The sequence below is a fragment of the Bactrocera latifrons genome, unplaced genomic scaffold, assembly GCF_001853355.1.
Source record: "Bactrocera latifrons isolate USDA-ARS-PBARC rearing strain unplaced genomic scaffold, ASM185335v1 scaffold_1456, whole genome shotgun sequence".
Lineage (NCBI taxonomy): Eukaryota > Metazoa > Arthropoda > Insecta > Diptera > Tephritidae > Bactrocera > Bactrocera latifrons.
In genome coordinates, this window is record NW_017534915.1 from 2712 (window position 1) to 10711 (window position 8000).

Genomic DNA, 8000 nt, shown 5'->3' on the forward strand with positions numbered 1-8000 from the left:
TGAAGGGGAGTTCGGTAGGATGATTGTCCCTAGTTTATATTGTAAATATAGCGAGCCTTTAGAGCCCTACGTGGGCTACATGGATAAGCTACTGCTACTTGCGAGTGGTAGCCCATTTATCCTAGGGCTGGATGCTAATGCTTCGTCCTCGATGTGGTTTAGTAAGGTATATCCGGCATTCGTCTGGTTACCAAAGCCACAGTCGAGGCGAGGCATTAAGCGAATGGGTGGTGGCTAATAGCCTCCACATTTTGAATGAGCCGAGCGAATGGTATACGTTCGATGGGCCTGGGGGCGTGAGCGACATTGACGTGACGCTTATGAATGAGGAGGCAAGTAGGGCTTTCAGTGTTAAATAGGAGGTTAAGGGAGGGTGGGGATTGAGTGATCATAATTTGATTCAAATTATGGTTACCCCTCAATCCTCTCCCTCTCCTTATGAGAGCCAATTGCGGTGATGGCGTACCACTGGTACTGACTGGAACCGATTTGGACTCTCCGTTAGGGATGCGGTTCTGGGAATACCGCTTAGAGTTTTTGAGGAGTTGGGGGTGGACGAGCAAATTGCTCGTCTCTATGAGGAAGTTTTGGGGGTGAATGATAGGGTTTTTGGTAGGTGTGAATGTTCAAAAGTTAGCAAAATTAAATGGTGGACGCGTGAGCTAACCTTGAAGAGGAAGACTGTTAGGCTAAGGTTTCAACGCGCCCGACGGTCCAATTCTAATAGGCTGTCCCAGCTTAGGTATGAATTTAGTTGTGCGGATAGGGAGTATAAGGAGATGTTAGTTAAGGTTAAAGAGGAAGATTGGAGGAGTTTTGTGAGAGAGAATAGGAACGACCCCTGGGGTCAGGTCTATAGGATCTGCCGGGGTCGTAGAAGGGAGGATGTCACTTCTCTTCGCGTCAGTGACACTCTGTTATCGTCGTGGAGAGAGTGTGCGGGGGTTCTGTTAGGTGCGTTCTTCCTAGGTCGGAAGTGCAGGTATCTCAAGCACAAGAGGTGCCTGTTCCTTCATTTGATGATGTGGAGCTGGGGTACGCCTTTGGCCTGGTTCGGTCAAAATTGTTCCCGGGTTTTGATGGATTGAACGGAGACATGTGTACAAGCTTGTGGAAGTTCATTCCGAAATACCTGGAGGCCATTTATAATAAGTGCGTTTGGAAGGGATACTTTCCACGCGAGAGGAAAAGTGCTAGGGTTGTTCCTCTCCTGAAGTCCCCCGATAAGATCAGGAGCGATCCTCGATCTTATCGATTCATCAGTCTCCTTCCAGTACTTGGAAAAGTGCTGGAAAGAGTCATGGTGGAACGGCTTCAGGAGCTAACGAGGGGTATATGGTCAGATAGGCAGTTTGGGTTTCGGAAAGGACACAGTATAGAGGATGCTTGGTTTTATGTTCAGGATGTCGTTAGGGAGAATGTCAACAAATTTGTCCTTGGCATATTTGTGGACTTCAAGGGGGTGTTTGACTACCTAAGCTGGGATCGAGTGGTACAACGGCTGGAGGAGCTTGGCTGTCCGGAAATTACWCTTTGGCGGAGTTATTTTTCGGACAGAAAGGCCTCTCTTGTCGGCATGAATGGAAATGTGCAGATTGGAGTGGTTCGTAGCTGTCCGCAGGGTTCCATCTGCGGTCCATATATTTGGAACCTYATGATGGACACTCTGCTTGGGCAGCTCGAGCCACTCTGTAAGTGTTGTGCGTATGCGGACGACCTTCTTCTTATGGTCGAACGGTGACAATGCTGCTTAAGGGCAGTTTGTCACCGGTTCGTCCACCGATTGTCCGTGTGAATGGGGTCAGCATCAGATATGTGAYRMAAGTCAAATATCTGGGGTTGACTATGAGTGAAAGGATGTGTTTTACTCCACACTTGGCGTATGTGAAGGAGCGACTACAGGCAACTGTAGGCAAAATACGCCGCATTTTGAGGAGCGATTRGGGTCTCGGACGTCGTGCTGTCCGCACCATATATCGTGGCTTGTTTGTGGCCTGTGCTACATATGGAGCCCCTGTATGGTGGGAGGCAGCCACGACTGTCTGCGGGTCTCAAAAACTTCTCTCAATCCAGCGTTGCATGATGCTTGCTTGGTTGCCTGTATGTCGCACCGTCTCAACGGATGCGATGCAGGTTTTATTAGGTGCACCTCCTCTTGACCTAATTGTCGTACAGCGTGCTGTTGCTTTCAGGTTAAGAAGGGTTTGAGTGTGTCATTGCTGCGGAACGGATGGATTTCCGACGACGATGTGGAGAGGGAGAGATATCTAGGGAGCAAGAGGCTCCTAGATGATAGGGTTAGGCGTAGGTGGCAAGAACGTTGGGACAATAGTCCTAACGGCCGAGTGACGTACGAGTACATTCGGGACGTTGGGTTCGTTGAGGATAACCCAGACTTCAGATTTTGTCTGAGTCTGGGAATGCATTTTTGCATCAGAGGCACCTTTCAGATACGTCGGGGTGTTTTTGTGGGGTGAGCTTGGAAAATTGGTCGCATTTAATTGCGGAGTGCCCGATGTACTCGGACATTAGGAATCTGGGTGGTATGGGGATTAGCTGGACTGAAGGACAATTAGATGTTAGTGGTGTGATCTCCACTAGTCGAAATACCGAACAGTTAGGGTTGTTTGCGCGTGAATTATTTAAGCGGTGAAGACGGTTAGCTGGAAACTAGGGCTAGATTTGCGTGATTGATGTGTGTATGTGGTGTATGCATGGGGTTCAACACCTGGCCACCAGTCCAAAGCCGTATGGAAGCTCTACTGGTAGTACTTTCGGCTACGAGGTCTGACCGGAGACTTAATTCTGGTACCACGGGGAGCAGGAGCYCTTGGAGGTAACTCCTACCTGCTCATGCGGACTGGCCCCTCGGGGAGTATCGTGGTGGTTGTGGTTAAAACCCAAATGCGGGGAGAATTGACTTTGTCAGTTGAATGAGGAGTTGCATTGCAACCGGGTGCCGAACCTAAAGCACGGCAGAGGTTTTAGATGGGCCTCGAACCCGACCAAGGTGGCTAGTGTGTCCATTCCACCAATGTGGTACTGGAAATGCTTGGCATTCTCAGGGCGCTGATCAACGCATTGATTTGATTCGCTGTACTTTTGAGTGCCGTGGAGTAAGGCTGTCGTCAGCAGGTACCCACGTTAAACACACCGGACGTTGTCTACAGTGAGTCGCGAAAGCGACGATTGTTTGTTTGATGACAGGAGATATTTCGTCGTGCTTTCATTCACGGCCAGACCCATTTGCTTTGCTTGCTTATCTAGTTTGGAAAAATCAGAGCTAACGGCGTGGTTGTTAAGGCCAATGATATCAATTTCATCGGCATACGCCAGCAGCTGTACACTCTTATAGAAGATTGTACCTGATTCATTAAGTCCTGCAGCTCGAATTATTTTCTCCAGCAGCAGATTGAAGAAGTCGCACGACATTGAGCTCCCTCGTCTGAAACCTTGTTTGGTATCGAACGGCTCGGAGAGGGCCTTACCGATGCTGACGGATCTTCTGGTATTGCTCAACGTCAGCTTACACATATTATATTAGTTTTGCGGGGATACAAAATTCAGAAATCGCGGCATAAATGCAGTTCCTTTTCGTGCTTTTAAATCGACGAAGAGGTAGTGTGTATAGATTTTCCTTTCACGGATCTTTTCCAAGATTTGGCGCATGCTTAATATCTGGTTGGTTGTTGATTTGCCAGGTCTAAAGCCACACTGATAAGGTCCAATCAGTTTGTTGACGGTGGGCTTTAATCTTTCATACAATACGCTCGATAAAATCTTATGTATGATATTTCTGGGGTCTCCCTTTTTGTGGATTGGGCAGAGCATAATTCCAATCGTTGGGCATAGTTTCGTTCGACCATAGTTTGCAAATCAGCTGATGCATGCTCCTTATCAGTTCTTCGCATCCGTGATTGAATAGATAGCCAACCGCTAGTAATTTATAAGACCTATATTAATTAAACAATTAGGTAATAATACAAACTTTATTTTTTTACATATTTCAAAGTAATTCATTATAAAATAAGTAAATTTAACACATATATTTAAGTGCTCTGGTAACATACATAAATACACAGACCGATTATCTATAAACAATATTAGCATTAAGCGAATCCGTGAGACAGCATTCCTTGCATTATAATCCTCTCATTAAGAACATTGAAAATTCTCAATTTTGTTATTTTAGAATCCCCTAATGCAAAACCGCGTTCATATTATACGAGTTGCCCAGAAATATTGTTACGTTCTGTGCATCGTTGACCTTCTCTATTATTACTTAATTTTATTACGACATCTTGCTGTGTATAAATATATATATACTATATACATATATTATATATGTATGTATATACTTGTAGTTTGAAGTCGACCAGGAAAAATATTAGGAATGTGGGGGTACACTAAACCGATTTATTAATTTAAGTTGTTAAAAATATCATATTAATTTCAGGAAAAGATTTTTAAGGAAATATATCGTTTAGTAGACTTCGATACTACTTTAATAATTGCAATAATACTTAATTTATCGTCATATATGGTTCATAGTTTAACTTCTGTTATTTACGAGTATGTAATTTTTTCAGTTTTAAAAATAAAACTTAAAGTTTGATTATGAATTATTAAACTCCATTAGGCACGTRTTTCATGACACATACTATATCCACGTATGTATATACAAAAACAACTAGAACTGAATTAATGAGCTTTGTTAGTTTTTGGAAAAAGATTCTCTGAAGCTTGCCGTAAGATTTTCAATTCGCGCATAAAATCTCCTTTGTCCTCCTCATGGCTGTGGGATCTTATAGCAGGTGTTGACACCTGAGTTCTGTACGCTTGCTCCACTCTGTTCAACAGCGTTAGGTCATTATGGTCATGGTCATGATCGTTTCCACTTGCGCAACTGCCATGACTGTGACTATGTYTTTCTGATCCTGCAAATATTTGAATATTAAAACAAATATTAAAGTTCGCCAAAAATTTAATATAATTTGCTAAAAATCATTTCTTAAATTAAAATCTGTACATATTATTTTAACTTTATTATTTTTTTCGAAATTTCTATTTTTCTTGTATGTCTTGGAAATCTATTTATTTATTTAAAAGCTTACGAATTCATTTAAATAACAGAAAAGAGCTCAAAAAATGTTGTACTGTGCTAAAAAACAATATTAAGGTCGCCAGTAGTCGAAATTCAACCAATAAAAAATGCAATTTATTAACAATGTTAAAAGTACTTGCTATAAATCTTATTGATGAACCATGTTTACAAATGAAGGGATCAAAATTAGGCGGTATTTAAACCAATGCATATTTTAACGAACTTCGCAAAGGAACTGAATTATTATCAACAATGTCATCAATTTCAAATAAATTTAAATTTGCAGTTATTGTAGATTTGTGCCCATTCTAATTTTATACCAGTTGAACGTTTCATTCCAATTCCTTATAAGTTCTTGAATTTTCACGCATTCCATTTGTATTTAAATAAATTTCCCACTATATATACTCTTTCTGTTTACTCGTTTGAGCCATTTATATTAGCCGTGTTTTAAAGGATCGCCACCAGCTAATAGCTAAATCAAGGACAAATACAATCCGCTTAGCTTATTTCATATATTCACTTAAAAATTAATTGTGTTGGCAATGAGGACAGAAACAATCAACTGATATACACTTAAGTTTGAAGTTTTCAATTTGTAAACGGAATAATAATATACTGTACAAATATATTTATTATATTTACTTGTGGTTTAGAATACAAAAAACTGAAAGCAAGTGGTCATATTTGTCTTAATTTTAACTAAATACTCATCCAAAAAATATGTAATTTTAGTTTGTTTACATTTTCATCTGTCAAAATGAGGTTTCTCGCTATTGCTGTCTCTTATACACATCTAGATGTGTATAAGAGACAGCTTCTATTCCTGAAGTGCTATAATGAGAGGAAGGATGAGTTCCTGCATGCGCGGAAGAAAAAGTTCGCAAATGAAAACATTTTTTTCCACAGGATACAACAATTAATGYGGCTGCCCTTGTATCATAACTGCGAACGCTTTTGAGTGCCTACAAAACAGCGAAAGACAACGAGAAGCAGACTGGCACTTCTCCGTGCACAGTACCTTATATGAGCGAAATGGACGAAATTTGTGGCGAAARTTGCTTGGTGTCCAACAACCACACCATGAACATTGGGACAGATCCTCAAGAGGCATTGGTTGAGTGTAGTGGTTAGTTAAAATTTAATGTTCATTATGTATTGCTTATATTGCATTCGTTTTTTATATTTTTAAATAGGTAAGGATTCAACTGATTTTCAAACAATGCTCGACGATATGCCAAGTACTTCAAGGCAGAGCCAGTCTGCACTAAGCCGTAGCATGTGCAGACCGACTGCAGTGTATTCACAGGAGCCGAATGCAGCAAATCCTGTTCCAAATCGTCGTTATCGTAGAAGCGCTAAAGAACGATATTTTGATAARAAAAAATCGAACAAAAAAGGAAAAGTGCTGAAATGCACGCGAAGTTTTACGCGAATATAGAAAAACAAATGCAGGATTTGGCCGAAAAACAAGATTTTCTAATAGAAATTGAACAAAAAAAAACTGAAAATAAAAGAAGAAAAATTAAAAATTTTACAGCAGTCTTTTGTGAATAAAAATTAGAAAAGCTACTTGATTTCATAACGAGTATATATTGTTTTATTTAACGGAAATATACTCGTATAATCAAGCTTATCATAAAATGAACATTTTTTACATACAAATCTTGAACAAATGCATACGTATATGTACGTGTTTACGATGGAAAATGGAAAATGTTGCCCTAAAAGTGCATTTTAAAATTAAAAAAATTAAAATTTATTAATTTCCTCGTGTTAAAATTGTAAGCAACTGATTCCGACGATCTCCACTTGCTTCTCTCGCCAGGTCATTAGCAGGTTCTTGCTCCTGTTCGGCACTTCCAATTTGAGGGTCAATAATTGTATCGTCGTTTGTAATAATACATATATTGTGCATAATGCATGCCYTTGCAACTAAATTCGAAATTGCWCATAAATTTCTGTGCTCCGTAAATTTAAGAAGACTTCGGAAACGTYCTTTCASTGCTCCAAATGCATTTTCAACAACTATTCTTGCTGAAGAATGTGTTTAGTTAAAGYTGATTTGATTATGCGTTAACGAACCATAATCTTTAAACACCAGGATGAGGTAATTTCTGCAAGGSTATGCCGAGTCCCCGAGAATAAAAGTAGAATTTGGAAATAAACTTTCCATATTACTTTCCGATTTTCTATAAAATGCTGACATTTTTAGCACTCTAGAGTCATGATATGATCCGGGTTCAACACAATAAAAATCAATAAACTTTTTATCAGCATCCCCAATGGCCTGCAGAACAACACTATAATTACGTTTACGATCAAAATATATATGTTTGTCTTTTATTGGTGCATTAATTGTTATATGGGTACAATCAATAGCACCAATAACACCTGGTATTTGTTTCCTTTGTAAAAACTTGCGAGTTGTTTCTTCCAATGCATCTCCAGTTGGCCACTTAACAAACTCATGGCCTATTGRGATAACCCACGCGACAACCCGACGAACAATCCCCATGCTGTGGACTTCGTTACACCAAACAATACGGCTAGTTGTTTGTAGGTAATTGCATTACTTAAATACCATACGTACATGTTTTGGCAGAAGTTTTGGTTTTGTTCACTGTCTTCATATCTTCCTGCAAAAAATACTCGTACAGAAAAGTCTCATAACAAAAACRAAGCATACCTATTAAGTAATCTAAAGTGGTGCGGCTCAAACGAAAGTGTGATTTGAAATCCTCATYCCCAAAATTATCTATGATGTCCACAAAATTAGAACATTTTGGATGCTCTMTCTGCTCTTGTTCTGAATCCTCCGCTGACGAACTTGATTCAGCAGCTAAACCAAAAAGTGGTCAATATTTCCTTATGCTCTTCATTATTTGAACCAAGC

General features: G+C 40.0%; 1 pseudogene; it reads right to left on the reverse strand.

The window, feature by feature from the left end:
• Positions 1–6793: 6793 nt before the first annotated feature.
• On the reverse strand, positions 6794–7986 carry LOC108965695 (annotated as a pseudogene).
• Positions 7987–8000: the final 14 nt, after the last annotated feature.